Source organism: Moschus berezovskii, chromosome 9, assembly GCF_049115385.1.
Source record: "Moschus berezovskii isolate FMDL1 chromosome 9, NW_MosBer_1.0, whole genome shotgun sequence".
In the NCBI taxonomy this organism is placed as follows: domain Eukaryota; kingdom Metazoa; phylum Chordata; class Mammalia; order Artiodactyla; family Moschidae; genus Moschus; species Moschus berezovskii.
The window spans coordinates 8,837,845-8,858,759 of NC_142468.1; positions in this window are offsets into that span (position 1 = coordinate 8,837,845).

The window sequence follows — 20,915 nt, forward strand, 5'->3', positions numbered from 1 at the left end:
TGATCTGGTGTTCCCATTTCTTTCATAATTTTCCAGAGTTTGTTGTGGTCCACACAGTCAAAGGTTTTGACATAGTCAATAAAGCAGAAATAGATTTTTTTTTTTTTCTGAAACTCTCTTGTTTTTTTTTTTAATGATCCAATGGATATTGGCAATTAGATCTCTGGTTCCTCTGCCTTTTCTAAATCCAGCTTGAACATCTGGAATTTCATGGCTTATGTACTGTTGAAGCCTGGTTTGGAGAATTTTGAGCATTACTTTGCTAGTGTATGAGATGAACGCAATCACATGGCAGTTTGAGCATTCTTTGGCATTGTTTTTCTTTGGGATTGGACTAAAAACTGACATTTTCCAGTCCTGTGACCACTGCTGAAGTTTCCAAATTTTCTGGCATATTGAATACAGCATTTTCACAGCATCATCTTTTAGGATTTGAAATAGCTCAACTGAAATTCCATCACCTCCACTAACTGTTCGTAGTGATGCTTCCTAAGGCCCACTTGACTTCGCATTCCAGGATGTCTGGCTCTAGGTGAGTGATCACACCATCGTGGTTATCTGGGTCATGAAGATCTTTTTTGTACAGTTCTGTGTATTCTTGCCGCCTCTTCTTAGTATCTTCTGCTTCTGTTAGGCCCATACCATTTCTTCCCTTTATTTTGCCAATTTTTGCATGAAATATTCCCTTGGTATCTCTAATTTTCTTGAAGAGAGCTCTAGTCTTTCCCATTCTATTGTTTTCCTCTATTTCTTTGAATTGGTCACTGAGGAAGGCTTTCTTATCTCTCCTTGCTAGTCTTTGTAACTCTGCATTAAAAAGGGTATGTCTTTCTTTTCTCCTTTGCCTTTCACTTTTTCCTCCTTTCATAACTATTTGTAAGGTCTCCTCAAACATTTTGGCTTTTTGCATTTCTTTTTCTTGGGGATGGTCTTGATCCCTGCCTCCTGTACAATGTCACAAACCTCCGTCCATAATTTTTCAGACACTCTGCCTCATATATCTAATCTCTTGAATCTATTTCTCACTTCCACTGTATAATCATAAGGGATTTGATTTAGATCATACCTGAATGGTCTTGTGGTCTTCCCTACTTTCTTCAGTTTAAGTCTGAATTTGGCAATAAGGAGTTCATGATCTGTTTTCTTCTTATTACATTTTATTAAAATCCTCTCAGTTGTCATAAAACCTTTCTATAACTAGACACACATTAACCAAAACTATAACAGAAAAGAAAAAAAAATTGAAAGACCTAATAGTGTCTTTCAGGCACATTGTGTAGCTGCTTCATATTTTACTTCCAATAAAGAATTTGAATCACTATCTAGCTAGTACAAACCATGGGAAATCTTCATTTCACTTCAAAACAAAGACCTGTACAATGCCAGGAAATTAGTGATGCTTTGGGGACTTATCTGTAGAGTTTATAAAGCTATCAATTTTATTTTTTTGAGGAAAGGAGAGTAAGCCTTAATAATTATGCCAAAGATGAATTGTGTAGCTATGCAATTAACATTATAATGGCAATAAAGGTACAGTTAAATTCATATTAATATATGAAATTGTAGAAAATGTTAATATACTTAATTGGCATTTAATAAGATAGCTTCAGCAAGTTAATTGGATCTCAATTTATATAGTTCATGAATGTTATCTCTTTTAATAATTAAGCCCATATCCTCAAAATACTGCTCACATAGTTTATTAGGATTATTAAGATATACACACTTTTTTTTTCTATAGAATACACAGTTGTAAAAAGCTACATTAAATTATTTTACAACTGCCTCAAGCTGCAAAAAGAAAAAAAACCCAATGCCATACCTAAGTTATCCCTCTCTCAAAATAATGCCATTTATTTTATGTGTAAAGTGTGTTTGAATCCTCCACATGTAGTTAAACAAACGTGTTTTTCTTATTTACTCATGCTTGTCCATTCATGAGCAGAAATATAATCCATCTGTATTCATCCTAACAACTGAAATCCACTTAGCTGGTAGCTTATATTATTTTTTAAAGTCTGAAGAATACATCCAAATACATTTTTAAAGTCTGAAGAATACATCCAAATACATTCCATAAATTCTTACCAAGTTCTTTAAAAAGACCTTGTCTTTATGTCTTTCTTTCAAGCTTAGTTAACTTACCTTCACACACAAGACCTTATCTTCTTGTTCTTTCTTTTCTTGGGGTCTTATATTGGAAAAGAGTATCCTGACAATTGTCCTTTAATTGTATGATTTTATGGACTGCAAGGAGATCCAACCAGTCCATTCTAAAGGAGATCAATCCTGGGTGTTCATTGGAAGGACTAATACTAAAGCTGAAACTCCAATACTTCGGCCACCTCATGTGACGAGTTGACTCACTGGAAAAGAGTCTGATGCTGGGAGGGATTGGGGGTGGGAGGAGACGGGGACAACAGAGAATGAGATGGCTGGATGGTATCACCGACTCGATGGACATGAGTTTGAGTGAACTCCGGGAGTTGGTGATGGACAGGGAGGCCTGGCGTGCTGTGATTCATGGGGTCGCAAAGAGTCGGACACGACTGAGTGACTGAACTGAACTGAACTGATAGATGCTGGGAACAGATTTAAAAAAAAGACAACAATTGAATCACTCGTAAGTAGTTCCTTCTTCAATTTATAATTAGGTAGAGAAAATTTTTAAATACTTAGAGAGTCATAATTTCATCAGCAACAATCTAATACAAAAAAGGAGAGTGAGGAGAGTGATATTATCTCACAAACTTGGAAAAGCTGGAACCGTATCTATTGTTTCAGCCAGATCAGTTACATGAGGCATCAAAAACAGTAGCCCAAATTATTTCAGAACATGTAGTTAATCTGAACTCAGCAGCCCACATTAAGAACAAGATGAAAAGTAAATGAGCTGGCAACTCTTCAAATTTGTCTGATGTAGACAAACCAAAAAAGTAGAGACAAATTCCGCAAAAGAGATAATCTCCCTGAGATAATAGAATTTGATTAGGATTTGGTGATAATTTGAATTCATTAAAATATTTGCACAGAATGTTCATACAATATTCTAATAAATACACTGGAAAAAAGAGAAACAAATTATAAAATACATACAATGAAAAATCAAATTAATGGCATGGAAGAAAAGCTTGAAACAACTTCTATAAAGGGATAGAGGGAAAAAAAAAATAACCTGCCAAATGACTTCCTCTATAGACTGTTTCACAACTTAACTATTTTGTATTATTTCAAAGCCAGCGGAGAATTTCTCTCACTCTTTAAATGTCTCTGACTTCAAGAAGAAGCCAATACTTTTGAAGGGATCAACTCATTAGATCTGGCCCACCTGATAATCTTAGTTTTGAATAACATAAAATCAATTGAATTAGGACCATAAACTTGCAAAATCTCTTCACTTTGACATCAAACACAGTCTAATTATGTGCATGTAGTCCATCCTATCCACAGCCCTGTCCACACTTAAGTGGAGGACATTATACAGAGCCTCCACAAAGGTGGGAAATTTGTGGACCATGTCAGAATTCTGCTGACTCCTATTTAAACAATGAGCAGCATGGAGGTGAATAATATTCATATTCATATAAATATTTCCATATGCGAATAAAGCCTTCACACATTTTGCCTGCTTTACTACTTAATGTCACATGAATGACCCTGTGGACAAACTCAAGCTAGTTGATGACCTCCTAATTCTGTCAGGTTGGACTAACCTCCATGTGTATTTTTGGCTTAGAGGAAGAAAACACATTGGTTTCACCTAAAATACTAGTTACATTTTCTTATAACCCCTTGTCATTTATTACATAAACAGTAACATAAATTGCTCAATCCGATCTCACCTCTTGATCTTCTCTTTCCGTTTAAAGATTATAATAACATTGTGTTTTTTTGATAATTGACAGAATAATTTTTCTCTTTTTATGCCTCTTTAATAGTATGTGTTAGGATTTTATGAGACCAAGATTTTTCACACAATTGTAACCATCAGTGTCTTGTTAAATCTCTACAACCAATTTAAAAAAAAAAATGCCCCTTTGCCTGAGGGAACAAATTTCCACACCCAAATAAGGTTTTCTTCCCTTCTGACCTGGCTGTACTATCCTTTGGCTTAACATTATCCTCAAGTATCTTGCATCTTGCATACTGAAGCACAGAAAAATTTATTGCATGCATCTGAGATAAAAACTATCAAAAACTTAACATAAGTAATTTGAGTAATATATACTGTAAAAATTTATTTGCTTTCAAACAATTGTCCTCTTTTTCCCAAAGAAGAAGATTTGTATCTCTCAGTAACCCTCACTCCACTCCACGTTGTGATATTTTGCATTTTGGGAGTCTTTCACCTACTTCCCTTACTGAGATTTTTCAGGGGGACTTATGTATAAAATCAGCCTTTAATCAGCCAGGAAAGGGTTACTGTCCCCACAGCTCCTTTGGCTTATGGTTGGTAGGGAGGTAAGGTGAGCTCATTCATTAGGGAAGTCACCCCATGACTTCCTGTTGCTTATAATCAACTTGTTTAAGAGTAACATTTTTAGTGATTTGCAATGAACTGAAAATGATTACAAATTTTGAAGTGATTACCAATCTCCAGGGAAAAACTAATTCTAATGAAGTTTTGATTTTCATCTTACATTTTGTTGACTCACTGGAAAAGACTGATGCTGGGAGGGATTGGGGGCAGGAGGAGAAGGGGATGACAGAGGATGAGATGGCTGGATGGCATCACTGACTCAATAGACATGAGTTTGAGTGAACTCCAGGAATTGGTGATGGACAGGGAGGCCTGGCATTCTGTGATTTATGGGGTCGCAAAGAGTTGGACATGACTGAGCGACTGAACTGAAGTGAACTGAACTGCTATCCTAATATTTTACACCAAGATGAAGTCTAAGAGAAGAATATTTTTATGAATGGTCTGGTGATATTTTAGATCCGGAATAACACAGTGAAGTGCCCAAGTGCCAGCAAGAAGGGATGAAAAGAGGTGGGAGATAAAGGTGACAGCCAATACTGATTAGATTCAGATGATTTTCTAAATCTTGCTGAAAGAATAGAATAATAAAAAAAAAAAAAGTCCAAGCAATGACAAAGAAAGTATTGCTCAACAGAAACACCAATCTTAACATAAGAAACTAATGTGACAAACATTAAAGGGGATATGGGCTTCACTGGTGGCTCACAGGTTAAAGCGTCTGCCTCCAATGCGGGAGACCCGGGTTCGATCCCTGGGTCGGGAAGATCCCCTGGAGAAGGAAATGGTAACCCACTCCGGTATTCTTGCCTGGAGAATCCCATGGACGGAGAAGCCTGGTAGGCTACAGTCTATGGGGTCGCAAAGAGTCGGACACAACCGAGCGGGAACGGAACGGATGTCCAACACAAAAGTTTTTTAATGTTTTTAATTTCAAATCAGAAAAAAATGCTGTATTATTTACATTTTCTTACTGATCTATTCTTAATGTTTAGATGGATTTATTTTGGGCACAAAAATAATTTCTTTGGTTCTGGCTTATTTAATGTCCTTTCCAACTTTTCTAGGTCTAAGTCAGCTTCCTCATGCCTATTTTGGTAAAGAGAACTCCTCTGTATTTGGTAGGAATTCAACCTCTTGAAACAATGCTTAGTTATAAAACAGTGAGATAATTATTTGTGAAATAAAAAAAAATGATGTGATATAAAACTGAGTAAAATGCATTTTAAAACTTGGAAAGACCACAAAAAATATAAACATTAAGCAATACAAAATTAATGTATAGAGAAAAATATTGCTAATTTTTTCCTGTCTAATATCATTATAGCATTCATTCATTAAGACTACTATAGAGTAAAATTTCCACATAAATATGATCTTTAATTCTTGTAATCTAAAAGTGACCACATGAGAAATTTAATGTAAAAGCACTGGAAATTGTCTTTAGCTGATTGTGACTCTTAGTCTAGTTCTTGAACCAACACTGGTATTATCTGGAAGTTTGTGGGAAATGCTCAACCTCAGACCTTACCTCAGATTTACTAAATTAGAATTAGACTTGGACAGTAAAAAAAATATATATCTGCCTTCAATGCAGGAGACCTGGTTCGATCCCTGGGTTGGGAAGCTCCCCTGGAGAAAGGAATGGCAACCCACTTCAGTATTCTTACCTCAAGAATTCCATGGACAGAGGAGCCTGGAGGACTACAGTCCATGGGGTCATGAAGAGATGGACATGAGTGAGTGACTATCACATACAAACCAATTAGAATTGCATCTGGAAAAGTCCTCAGATAATTGACATGTATGTTAAAATCAGTAGGTAGAAAACAGAAACTGAGCGATCATAACTTGATTTTAACTAAAGTACAAATAGTTTAACTCTTGTAAAATTTACTTCTTATCGATGATATGTAGAAATTTGCCCAAAGATAAATATGTGTTAGAAACCCAAATAATAACTGCTGACAGTTGACTGAAAATGATTGTCAGGATGATCTATTCACTCCATCCATTGAACTGTGCACTTTATGTTTATGTAAGCTTTAAATAATAATATTATTCCTCTTTATTGTGGAAAGTAGTGCTTAGAGAATTAGTAGAATATAAATATATGTAAATATTATTTATTCCTCATTGTAACCACTTCTGGAGTCTGATTTAGGAAACTTTGACTCCTTTCCAGTCTTGGACATCTAGAATAAAAATTACGTTTATGTATCACACAGTGTCACAGTCCAGAGACCAATGCTAGGGCATACTCTGTATCAAGTTCCAGTGTGTAAGAATGCCTACCAATACCAAAGATAATCTTTTGTAGTTTCCTCAAATGAAAAATTGAATTTAGTTTTCTTTATAATAAATCATTCAATTTGATTTGTTTTACATGTCTTAAAATGGAGCAAGCATTTGACCTTTTAGCCATCATATGATTTTACATTTAATTACTTTAATTAAGAAGATTATATTCACTTAAGGAATATAATATTTGAAGGAAAATTGTTCAACTTAATGATGTTCAAGCCTTACGGGATCCAGCCTGGGGAGTACTGAATTTCAACTTCCAAAAGTTACACTAGCCTATTTCCTGACAGTTCAGTATCATTACATCTAACATATAATCCCAGTACCTTTCTACACAGTCTCCCACGGCTTTTAAAATGTTTTCAATAAGAAGGTTTCTGGCAAGTACAACCTTTTTCATGATTGCCATCTAAGGATAGTTATGTATAACAACATACATCTCAAATTAAACAATGATTACAGTAATACTATTCACATATTATAATAAGTATTCAACCTCATTTTCTGTCTCCATTGATGAGGGAACAGTGAGGAACTCTTCCCTCATCAACTACGTTGACTTTAGTCTTACCAGGTATTACTTGTGAAACTGACATCCTAGCTATTTTCTCACAGGACCATATAATTTCTGAGATGGAAGAAGCTTTTATAAAAATCTAGGCAAATACCTCTAGCCTATATGAGGAAATTGAGATTTGGAGACAAAAATTGAATGGCCTATGCCACATACATTGTTTGGAGCTGAGCTGGAACTAAAAAAAACAAGCACCTACAGATGAATATGATGCCATTAAAACTGCATATGTAAAGCCTTTATTATAAATAATTTGATGGTTGGATTTCCCCTAATTAAGGCCATCTCAAGTTTCCCCGTATTATCAATGCTGACTGAAAGTGGCAGCCAGGGAGATTCTCTGTGACTATCTCAACTAAACAATCTGGAAATAGATAACAGTGATTTTAATAAAAAGAATTACAGAATGGCAAGACAGAAAGGCACACAATAATTTTCCTTCACAAATCAATGATAAAGTAAATGCAATTACTAAAAAAAAAAAAAGGCCTGGAAGCAAATAACAAATTGAGAGCCATTTATTCCAGGCAGATGACTGAAATGCAGTTAAGAATGATTCAAATCTGTAGACTTTTAGCCTGTGGCTACTCCATACTTTCCCAATACCTTCCCCATCAACCTCCATATCGACCAAATAGTGTTGAAAACCAAGGAGTTTGCTGTAGGGAAGCGCTGTTTGAAACTGGAGAAGAACTGAAAGACACCATGTCCTGGGTATTAGAAACCATCGTGATACCAGTGGGAAATGAATGGAGGCGGCCAGTGCTGCCTCTGTGCTCAGGCTACAGACTTGACTTGGAAAAGACGGAAGCTGACAGACTAGTTTGACATTGATGAAGGTATTCAATGAGCCAGACATACTCTGTGAGCTATACCCTAATCTGTGATCTCTAGCCAATGTCTTTTTTATTTTTTTTTTTGGTTTTAAATAAATGTTTATTATAGTCACTGCCTCGTGTACAATGTTACAACCCTCTGTCCATAGTTCTTCAGGCACTCTGTCTACCAGATATAATCCCTTGAATCTATTCACCACCTCCATTGTATAATCACAGAAGATTTGACTTAGGTCATACCTGGATGGCCTAGTGGTTTTCTCTACTTTCTTCAATTTAAGCCTGAATTTTGGAATAAGGATCTCATGATCTGAGCCACAGTCAGCTCCAGGTCTTAGATACTCTTCTTAGATGATCCACTAATGTACTGAAAGAATAAATGTTTTTGTCTAGTTTTCAGTTCAGTTCAGTTCTGTTCAGTCACTCAGTCGTGTCCGACTCTTTGCGACGCCATGTATCACAGCACGCCAGGCCTGCTGTCCATCACCAACTCCCGGAGTTCACTCAAACTCATGTCCATCGAGTCGGTGATGCCATCCAGCCATCTCATTCTCGGTCGTCCCCTTCTCCTCCCGCCCCCAGTCTTTCCCAGCATCAGAGTCTTTTCCAGTGAGTCAGCTCTTCGCATGAGTTGGTCAAAGTATTGGAGTTTCAGCTTTAGCATCAGTCCTTCCAATGAACACCCAGGATTGATCTCCTTTGTCTAGTTTTACAAGGATCTAAAGCGACTTCACTTTCACTTTTCACTTTCACACATTGGAGAAGGAAATGGCAACCCACTCCAGTGTTCTTGCCTGGAGAATCTCAGGGACGGGGGAGCCTGGTGGGCTTCTGTCTATGGGGTCACACAGAGTCGGACACGACTGAAGTGACTTAGCAGCAGCAGCAGCAGCAAATCTCTTTTATTTATTTGCTATTTATTTTAAAAGTTTTTTTGGAGTATAGTTGCTTTATAATGCTGTGTTAGTTTCTACTCTACAGCAAAGTAAATTTGTTATATGTATACCTAAATAAATAAATAAAGTCACTCAGTCGTGTCTGACTCTTTGCAATCCCATGGAATTCTCCAGGCCAGAATACTGGAGTGGGTAGCCTTTCCCTTCTCCAGGGGATCTTCCCAACCAAGGGATCGAACCCAGGTCTCCAGCATTGCAGCAGATTCTTTACCAGCTGAGCCACCAGGGAAGCCCTATGTATACACATAGTCCCTCTTTTTCGGATTTCCTTCCCACGTAGGTCCCCACAGAGCACTGAGTAGAGCTCCCAGTGCGATAATGTAGGTTCTCATCAGTCATCTGTTTCACACACATATCAATAGCGTACATGTCAGTCCCTATCTCCCAGTTCATCCCACCTCCCTCTTTCCCCCTAGTATCCACACGTTTGTTCTCTACATCTGTGTCTCTATTTTGCTTTGTAAATAGATTTTAGGCTGCATATTCTTAGAGGCTTGTGAGTCCTGTCTAGGCTTCCCCTCTCTCTTCCAAGGCCTGGAAACTATCTTAAGTCTTAAGATTAAGCTGGGGCAAATGCAGCACTCACCTCATTTGTTTCTTTTTTTTTTTTTACTTATGCAGTTTAAACTTTATTTTTATTTATTTTTTGTATTTTTATTTTTTTAACTTATTTATTTTAATTGGAGGCTAATTACTTTACATTATTGTATTGGTTTTCATGTACATTGACATGAATCTACCCCGGGTGGACATGTGTTCCCCATCTTGAACCCCCCTCCCACCTCCCTCCCCATCCCATCCCTCTGGTTCATCCCAGCACACCAGCCCCGAGCATCCTGTATCATGCATTGAACCTCGTTTGTTTCTATCCAACAGGAGTCAACATCATTCATTTCCCCATGGCCAGTATCTTCGAACCATGATTTCACAGATTGTTTTGTTATTACTATTGTTTATGGTAGGAAGTTAAATCCAGTTGCCTGTTACTTCAGTTTGCTCAGAAGCAAAAGTATTTCCTTCATCTCCTTGACACTTTCTCTTCTGACAGTGTAGGAAAGTCCAGTTTGTTTAGTTTTATAATATTGTAATTAGTACTGTAGAGAACAGTTGTATTTACTCCATTTCTTTGTATTCATCTGAAATAACTTTTCAGTGCCCGAAAATCTGCATATTTTCTTCTTTTGCTTTTAACCATTCAATTTCCAATGGCACTTACTTACGCATTCTCTGCTATCCCTCAAAAAAATCAAGCTTTTCAAAGATGACCACCTCACACTGCACATGTTTCAAACCCAGTAAGTAGTGTTTTGGTCTATTAAAACTTTTTTTTTTTCTCTTTTGGTGTTTTCACACATAGGGTAGAAGTACCCTTTATGGAGATGTAATAAAGCAAGTTGAGATATGATGCTAGTTCCCTCTTGTCTTTTACATGACGCTTTCCTTGAATTACCCTTGTTCACGACAAAGACTGTGAAAGATTGCCTGTTGGGATTTGCTATCTTATTTTTTAATGTTCAAGCAATTTAAAGTTTGGGCATCTTTTATTTACCAATTACATTTCAGTTTTGGGGATTCCCTGGTAGCTTAGATGATAAAGACTCTGCAGGCAATGCGGGAGACTAGGGTTCTATCCCTAGGTTGGGAAGATCCTCTGGAGAAGGGAAAGGCTACCCATTCTAGTATTCTTGCCTTGAGAAATCCATGGAACTTGGCAGGTTGGGGTTGCACGATCAGACATGACTGAGCAACTAACACACATACATTTCAGTTACAGCTTTATATTGGTAGTTCAATGGGGTCTTCTTCACGTTCTGTTTTATTTTTGAATAATATTGGAAGACATGGATTTATGTTGCAGCCATTGTTTTGGGATCCCTGGGAGTTACCCCATGTATGATATGGATTACTAGAAATTTTGGTTTAATTTCTTCTTTTTAAATTTACTTTAACTTATTTTTTTAACTGAAGGGTAATTGCTTTACAGAATTTTGTTGGTTTCTGTCAAACATCAGCATGAATCAGTCAAAGTGACACATATGTCCCCTCCCTCTTGAGCCTCCCTTCCAACTCCCTCCCCTTCCTCCCCATCCAGGTTGGTACCGAGCCCCTGTTTGAGTTCCCTGAGTCGTACAGCACATGCCCACTGGCTGCCTACTTTACACATGGTGGTGTAAGTTTCCAGGTTACTCTCTCCATGCACCTCGCCCTCTCCCCCCTCTCCCCACGTGTCCACAAGTCTGTTCTTTATGTCTATGTCTCCACTGCTATCTATTGGAAATGGTGCTGCAATGAACAATGGCATACATGTGTCTTTTTCAAATTTGGTTTCCACAGGGTATATGCCTAGGAATGGATTACTAGGTCATATGGTGGCTTTATTCCTAGTTTTTTAAGGAATCTCCATAATGTCTTCCATAGTGGCTATATCAATTTACATTCCCACCAACAGTGCAAGAACATTCCCTTTTCTCCACACCCTTTCCAGCATTTATTGTTTGTAAATTTTTTGATGACAGCCATTCTAACCAGTGTGAGGTGATAACTCATTGTAGTTTTGCTTTGCATTTCTCTAATAATGAGCGATGTTGAGCATCGTTTCATAGGTTTGTTCAGTTCAGTTCAGTGGCTCAGTCATGTATGACTCTTTGTGACCCTATGGACTGCAGCACATCAGGCCTCCCTGTCCATTACCAACTCCTGCAGATTACTCAAATTCATGTCCATTGAGTCAGAGATGCCATCCAACAATCTCATCCTCTGTCGTCCCCTTCTCCTCTCGCCTTCAATCTTTCCCATCATCAGAGTCTTTTCAAATGAGTCAGCTCTTCGCATCAGGTGGCCAAAGTATTGGTGTTTCAGCTTCAACATCAGTTCTTCCAATGAATATTCAGAACTGGTTTCCTTTAGGATGGACTGGTTGGATCTCCTTGCAGTCCAAGGGACTCTCAAGAGTTTTCTCCAACACCACGGTTCAAAAGCATCAATTCTTCAGCATTTAGCTTTCTTTATAGTCCAACTCTCACATCCATACATGACTACTGGAAAAACCATAGCCTTGACTAGAAGGACCTTTGTTGGCAAAGGAATGTCTCTGCTTTTTAATATGCTGTTTAGATTGGTCATAACTTTTCTTCCAAGGGGTAAATGTCTTTTAATTTCATGCCTGCAGTCACCATCTGCAGTGATTTTGGAGCCCCCCCCCCCCCAAATAAAGTCTTTCCACTATTTCTCCATCTATTTGCCATGAACTGATGGGCCAGATGCCGTGATCTTTGTTTTCAGAATGTTGAGCTTTAGGCCAACTTTTTCACTCTCCTCTCTCACTTTCATCAAGAGGCTCTTTAGTTCTTCTTTGCTTTCTGCCATAGGGTAGTGTCATCTTCATATCTGAGATTATTGACATTTCTCCTGGCAATCATGACTCCAGCTTGTGCTTCCTCCAGTCCAGTGTTTTTCATGATGTACTCTGCATATAAGTGAATATTTCATTCTCAAAGGGAAGCATGTAATCTTGAGAAAGAGGCAGAGAAAGCATCCACCTGGGATAAATCCACAATAGCCATATAGAATGGGCATTGTGCAAGCACAGTCCACCTAACTATCAGTGGGGGTCACTATGCTGGAGACCTAGAGAAGGTCCAAGGGCACAAATTCCTCAGGACCTGCCATGAAGAATGGAAGGGCCAAAAAGTGAGACAACAGTAAACTGGAAAAGTCCATGTGAAGTAGTTTGTTAGGAAACAGATCCTGAAGTGATTACCAGCAACCACTGGAAAAAAGAGGAATTGGCCATGTAAGGGAGAAAAATAAACTTAGATCTTTTTCCATAAAATCCCTTGCCAAAAGTGGTCTCCACTTTTATGAACACCTACTGAAATTAGTGTTGACACGATTTATAAGGAAATTAATCATGCTAAATGACATGAAAGTGAAAGTCACTCAGTCGTGTCCGACTCCTTGAAACTCCATGGACTATTCTCCAGGATAGAATACTGGAGTGGATTGCTTTTCCCTTCCCCAGGGGAACTTCCTAACTCAGGGATCAAACCCAGGTGTCCCACATTGCAGGTAGATTGCCATATCCTTAAGATAAAATCATAATACTTTTTAAGGTTTTATATATTTTTACTTAAGCTTCAGTATCTTTAGAATGTTTATATTGCAAGAACTATGTTATATTTTTGTCTATAAATAGAATTTATCAATGTTTTCTATAGAGCAGGTATTAAATAAATGATTATTGATCAGTAGATGGGAAACTAAGAAATTTTCACACACATGCAAACACACAAATACATATACCCAAACACATACATAGTAGGGAAGCATGAGTTTCTACTGTGGTTCTTTCCCAGTATAGATGATCCAAGCATCTATCTCTCCCCAAAAGAGAGTCCAATCATCATGACAATTCTCAATAAGAAAGGACAGGGTCACATAAGTTGTAGAACCCAAATCTGAAACTGAGTTGGGTAGGTCAAAGACATTGTTTGCTCTGTTTTCATTGTAAGAACTTCATATAAGTCAAATTCAATGTTGGAGAAAACTACAACATAAGAAATTAATCAATCTCACTGTCAGACAGAGTTACTACTCCTGAACAAAATCAAGTATTATTTGATGCAAAGATTCCTTGCCCATTTCCAGAAGTTTCACTTATATAAAGATAGTTACATACCAATTATTGGGAAATGAAGAAATTTTAAATGGGGGAAGACATAAACAATTCTTTCATTAGAATATCTTGGAATAAGACACAGTGTGCTAAGTTGCTTCAGTCATGTCCAACTCTTAGAGACCCTATAGACTGTAAGCCTACCAGGCTCCTCTGTCCATGGAATTCTCCAGACAAGTATACTGGAGTGGGTTGCCATTTCCTTATCCAGTGGTTCTTCCCAACTAAGGGATTGAATCTGACTCTCTTATGTCTCCTTCATTGGAAAGCAGGCTTTTTATCACTAGTGCCAACTGGGAAGCCTTTTGGAATAAAGTAGTTTTTATAATTAATTGGAGCTAATTGCTCAATTAGTTAAACTGGCTTTTTTTTTTTTTTTTGACTCATTTAGGTAGTCTAGGGAGAAGGCAATGGCACCCCACTCCAGTACTCTTGCCTGGAAAATCCCATGGACAGAGGAGTCTGTTAGGCTGCAGTCCATGAGGTTGCTAAGAGTCAGACACGACTGAACGACTTCACTTTCACTTTCATGCATTGGAGAAGGAAATGGCAACCCACTCCACTGTTCTTGCCTGGAGAATCCCAGGGACAGGGGAGCCTGGTGAGCTGCCATCTATGGGGTCGCACAGAGTTGGACACGACTGAAGTGACTTAGCAGCAGCAGCAGCAGGTAGTCTAGAATACTGAAGGTCAAAGGTGCACTAAATGTAAATCTTAACCTGAATTAAAACATAGCAAAATACAGACCATTCTTACTACTTTGCTATTTATCCAGCAGCTATAATAATGCATCTGTTGATTCTGTCCTCAGTGAAATGGTAATGTAAATATTTTATAACCCATTTTCTTTCTTTAGGGAAATCAGCGAAGTGCCTGTAGGAGAAGACAGACATGTAGAAACTGTAGAGAACAGCATAAATTAATTTTAAATAATTTTAATAATGTTTGCAGATAAAGTGATTAGTCTTTAAAATGAGAAATTCAGGATAGAAAAGTAGCCAGATCATAAGAAAAAGGAAAGCTAGGACTAAAACCTGAAGCTCAGAAATTTATAGGTTCAATGATTCATCACTTTTGGGTGAATTTGGACAAATTACATAAGTTCTCTGAGTCTCAACATTTCTTATCTTCAAAAGAAAACTCTTTTCTACCAAACCAAAGATGGAAATGCCACATAAGTCATATACAATGTTATATTTGGTACCTAATACATAGTGAAAAAGTAACAATTATTTAATTACTTATTGAACTCATACTATGTTAGTAGACTTAAAGCACTTTAAGTGCTTTATTTGTCATTTCCTTTTAATTATTGGAGAGTGGTTCCCTGTGAGATAGCCATCCTCAATTTACAGATTAGAAAACAGAAGCAAAGGAATAGTCATGATGGCATAACATCGAACATCCAGAAAGAAGCTTTCCTCTAAAAATGGAAGAAGCGTTTTTAAACACAGCTTTTCTTTCTCATTCAAGATCTTACATTCTTAACTACTAGTCAGCAACACCTCTTATTATCATTGCTAAATGAATGGTTGAAGCAACTCATACATGAAAACCTACTTACTGCATCCTAATATAAGCAAGAAACCGTAGCTTTCCTCATCCAATCTTCAAAGCACAAATAGGTAACTGTAAAATGTATCACACTTTTCATCTTTCATTTTGATGGAACTCATTTCTCAGATTCTGTCTTGCCACATGCCAGCTATCACAAGTTCATTCTACTCTTTTCCTTTTATCTGTCCATTACATATTTGTGACTTATCTTTGTAATTTCTTTGGAGCCTGAAGTCTCGTTTTCACTCTATTTGGGTCTTTGGGTTCTAACAATTGTGAAGATCTGAGGACATCTGTAGTACTGAATAATTCAAATCATCATATTTTCTAAATCCAACTTCACTTTGGTGGAAAAGCAAAACAGGAGTGTGCAGATTCATTTCTACTTTACAACCAAATTTTGAATTATTTGCTCAGAAAAAGTTGTATCTGACTGATCAACAAAATATATAAGCATTATTCTTTTAAAGGAACACTGACATGTTAATAATCTACTTGTCAGGTTCTATTAACTTTCTCCTAAACTGAACTTTCATCCATCCGTGAATCTTCAGAGGACTAAACTTCATTACAATTCTGTAAGCGGCTGAGATTGAGGGTCTTTTAAAATTTGAACTTGGAAAGGTCATCTTCAGTAAAATTGTTAAGATTTTAGGAATATTTACAACAACACCTATTTTAGCATGCCTAGAATATTTACGGTAGATTTTCTATTTCCTTTTTTAAATACAAATTATAAGACTGTGTGGGGAAAAAAATATTTACAAGCACATCTAAGAACCAGATAGAATTTTAGGTGCTTTACAGGTTCCCTTTCCAGGAGGCGCTAGTGGCAAAGAACGTGGCTGCCAATGCAGGGGATGTAAGAGACGTGAGTTTGAACCCCAGGTCAGGAAGATACCCTAGAGTAGGAAATGGTAACCACTGCAGAATTCTTGCCTGGAAAATTCCAGGGACAGAGGAGCCCGGCAGGCTATAGTCCATAGGGTCACAAAGAGCTGGACATGACTGACTCGATGGAGGTGAGTTTGAGTGAACTCTGGGAGTTGGTGATGGACAGGGAGGCCTGGCGTGCTGTGATTCATGGGGTCGCAAAGAGTCGGACACGACTGAGCGACTGAACTGAACTGAACTGAAGCCACTAAGCACACACACACAAATGTTTCACCTAATTCTCAGCAACGTCCTCCAAGGTAGATCTTACTTCCCACTATACAGAAGAGAAAATGGAGAGTCACAGGGATTAAGTAACAATTATTAACTTGTAGAGCTGTGACTGACTTGGCTTCCCTGGGATTTTATGCCCGAGTTTTCATTTCACCTCCCCTCAAATTATCATTACAGGGAATTTTAAAATGTTCTCTTTGCTAACAGGTAGTTCTTCAATTAGAGTTAGGCAGAGAATTCACCCAGAAAGGTTTCAAAAGTGGATGAGGCTGATTCTAACATAAATAGTATATTTCTGTTCAGAATTAAGCTTAACCCCTTATGATTCTGATTTTTGCCATGGACATCACCTACCATAGCCCCAGGTACCACTTAAGGAAAGGCACTGACTTCAAAAACTGCCAGGTAGAATCCACAAATGTGCATCTACCAGAGGTAAAAATTAAATCATTTCTATAGGTTGATATTTGGCCTTCTTTCTATTGTTACCTTTTTAACTTTCTCACTGTACCAGTTTTAACACACCTGACAGTAATTAAATGTTGATGTGAAAGTCACTCAGTGGTGTCTTGCTCTCTGTGACCTCATGGACTATACATACAGTCCATGAAATCTTCCAGGCCAGAACACTGGAGTGGGTAGCCTTTCCCTTCTCCAGGGATCTTCCCAACCCAGGGATCGAAGCCAGGTCTCCCATGTTGCAGGAGGATTCTTTACCATCTGAGCCACCAGGGAAACCCAAGAATACTGGAGTGGTTAGCCTATCCTTTCTCCAGAGGATCTTCCCAACCCAGGAATCAAACCAGTGTCTCCTGCATGGTAGGCGGATTCTTTACCAACTGAGCTATCAGGGAAGCCAAATTAAATGTTAGGCAGCTGAGAAAAAGGCACCTTTGAGAGAAGTCAACAGGGCCATAATTATCTAGATGATTGGACTATCCACAAGAGAAATCAGTCAATGTTTAGGGCAAAAAATCATCCATATATTTTCTCACGTATTCAGCAAGCCTTCCAAAATATTTACATAATTGAATTGTACTATAGAATCAAAGGGCTTCCTCAATGACTCAATGGTAAAGAAGCCACCTGCAATGCAGGAAAAACAGGAAATGAGGGCTCAGTCCCTGGGTGGAGAAGATCCCCTAGAGGAAGTCAGAGAAGCTTGGTGGGCTGCACTCCAAAGGGCTGCAAACAGCGTCAGGACTGAGGGACTAAACTTGCACACGTGGAATAAAAATCCCAGTGACCTGAGGCAGTGCAGTGTGGGGGACACACTGCTAGTTGCTCCTAAAACACGGTGTCCTGTTTCCTCATAGGCCTCTTATTCACCTGCATCAGGAGGGGTTCTACCTGGACAGAAGTATACAGTCAGATCTCCTGAAGATCAGGAGTACTTGGCTTCAAGCCAGACTAGTAATTTAGAAACAGGTATTATTGAACCAATTAGCATTTCTAATTGATTTTTTTTTTTTGCAATTTCTTCAGCGAAAAAATTCATCAGGGCTCATTTTGAAAATGAGGTAACTGCCTTTTGAAGCGTTGCCAGCTGCAGAAAATAAAGTCAATATCAGTTCATTAGCAAATTAATGGGACTCTGACTTCATTGTAAATAGAGTGCCTGTAATTGGGCATTCTGAATGGTCATGCTGGAAATGGTAGATGAAGATGTAAAAAAAAAAAAAGTTTACATCTACTAATGAAGATCAACTTCAGTCAAATGTTTAAGATTTTACTGGAATATAACAACAGAAATAGACGAAATTTGCTTGCGAGGTTTTCACTACAGCATTTCTCAGCAATTAGGTGTCTTGACAAGGAATACATAAGTATTTCTCAACAAACGCAGTTATGGTGACATCCTTCAAGAATATTCAGTAAAACAGAATTGGAGCCAGACCTGTAGCAGAATTCAAGACCTTGAGTTTGGAACAGTTTCCTGGAAGAGACCTCTAAAGAAGTGACTTACAAATCATCAGTATAGGTTTTGTTGTTTAATGGTAGAGCATAGAATACTTCTATCTACATGAACTGGAAAATATTATTTAATCTTTGCATGGTCAAGAAACCAACTCTAGTTAATCTAAAAAGACTTTATTTGAAGGATACAGGAAATTCATAGGATAAAATGTTAGGAAGACAAATGTGTTTAGAAGAGTCAGGAGAGAGGAAGTGATCTACATTCTTGGCACTAAGAGTCACAATTTCTGTCCAGAGGCCACTAGAAATTATTATTCCAATTATCTTTTTCCCTCTGGCCCACTCCCCCAGTCCCTGGTTCTACTTGGCAGTTTTGTCAAGCTGGAAAATTTTGTTTCACTTGCTTACGTGACATACCTTTTCCTTGGTGGGTCAGTCAGAACAAAATCAGCTGAAAAAAGCCACCAGATTCCCTTCAGATTTTTGGTGGTAAGCCTACCACAAAAAGGATTCCCCAAAAGGAAACGGGATACTGGTAAAAAGAGGAAAGAGAGTGGCTGCCACCTCTGCTGACCCACTAGGACCTCCAATGCCTAGTGTTCATTAGGAGAGCTAATTTTTATCTCTTTCACTTTTTCTTACAACTCTGTAAAGAGGAAAGATTCTACTTAAGAGAAAATAGAGACTCTGGAAGATAAAGTTGCTTCTTCCCAGTCACGAAAGTAGAAAACAACCCTGGAACTGGTGTAATTTAATTCCTGATTCTATGATTCTAAATGCTAAGAATGATTGTCTACTTCCATATATGTAAGACCGGTAAAAACCCTACCACGAAGAGTGCTCTGTAATGTATGTTTATTAAAAGATGCAGTTCAGTTCAGTTCAGTTGCTCAGTCGTGTCCGACTCTCCGCGACCCCATGAATCACAGCACGCCAGTCCTCCCTGTCCCTCAACAACTCCCGGAGTTCACTCAAACTCATGTCCACAGAGTCAGTGATGCCATCCAGCCATCTCATTCTCGGTCGCCCCTTCTCCTCCTGCCCCCAACCTTTCCCAGCATCAGAGTCTTTTCCAGTGAGTCAACTGGTCGCATGAGGTGGCCAAAGTATTGCAGTTTCAGCTTTAGCATCAGTCCCTCCAATGAACATCCAGGATTGATCTCCTTTAGAATGGACTGGTTGGATCTCCTTGCAGTATAAGGGACTCTCAAGAGTCTTCTCCAACACCACAGTTCAAAAGCATCTATTCTTCGGCGATCAGCTTTCTTCACAGTCCAACTCTCACATCCATACATGACCACGGGAAAAAACATTGCCTTGAATAGACGGACCTTGGTTGGCAAAGTAATGTCTCTGCTTTTTAATATACTATCAAGGTTGGTCATAACTTTCCTTCCAAGGAGTAAGTGTCTTTTAATTTCCTGGCTGCAATCAGCATCTGCAGTGATTTTGGAGCCCAAAAAAATAAAGTCTGACACTGTTTCCACTGTTTTTCCATCTATGTCCCATGAAGTGATGGGGCCAGATGCCATGATCTTTGTTTTCTGAATGTTGAGCTTCAAGCCAACCTTTTCACTCTCCTCTTTCACTTTCATCAAGAGGCTTTTGAGTTCCTCTTCACTTTCTGCCATAAGGGTAGTGTCATCTGCATATCTGAGGTTATTGATATTTCTCCCAGCAATCTTGATTCCAGCTTGTGCTTCTTCCAGCCCAGTGTTCCTCATGATGTACTCTGCATATAAGTTAAATAAGCAAGGTGACAATATACAACCTTGACGTACACCTTTTCCTATTTGGAACCAGTCTGTTGTTCCATGTCCAGTTCTAACTGTTGCTTCCTGACCTGCATACAGGTTTCTCAAGAGGCAAGTCAGGTGGTCTGGGATTCCCATCTCTTTCAGAATGTTCCACAGTTTATTGTGATCGACACAGTCAAAGGCTTTGGCATAGTCAATGAAGCAGAAATAGATGTTTTTCTGAAACTTTCTTGTTTTCTCCATGATCCAGCGGATGTTGGCAATTTAATCTCTGGTGCCTCTGCCTTTTCTAAAACCTGCTTGAACACTGGGAGTCCACGGTTTACATACTGCTGAAGTCTGGCTTGGAGAATTTTGAGCATGACTTTACTAGCATGTGAGATGAGTGCAATTGTGTGGTAGTTTGAGCATTCTTTGGCATTGCCTTTCTTTGGGATTGGAATGAAGACTGACCTCTTCCAGTCCTGTGGCCACTGCTGAGTTTTCCATATCTGCTGGCATATTGAGTGCAGCACTTTCACAGCATCATCTTTCAAGACTTGAAATAGTTCAACTGGAATTCCATCACCTCCACTAGCTTTGTTCGTTGTGATGCTTTCTAATGCCCACTTGACTTCACATTCCAAGATGTCTGGCTCTAGGTCAGTGATCACATTATCATGACTATCTTGGTCGTGAAGATCTTTTTTGTA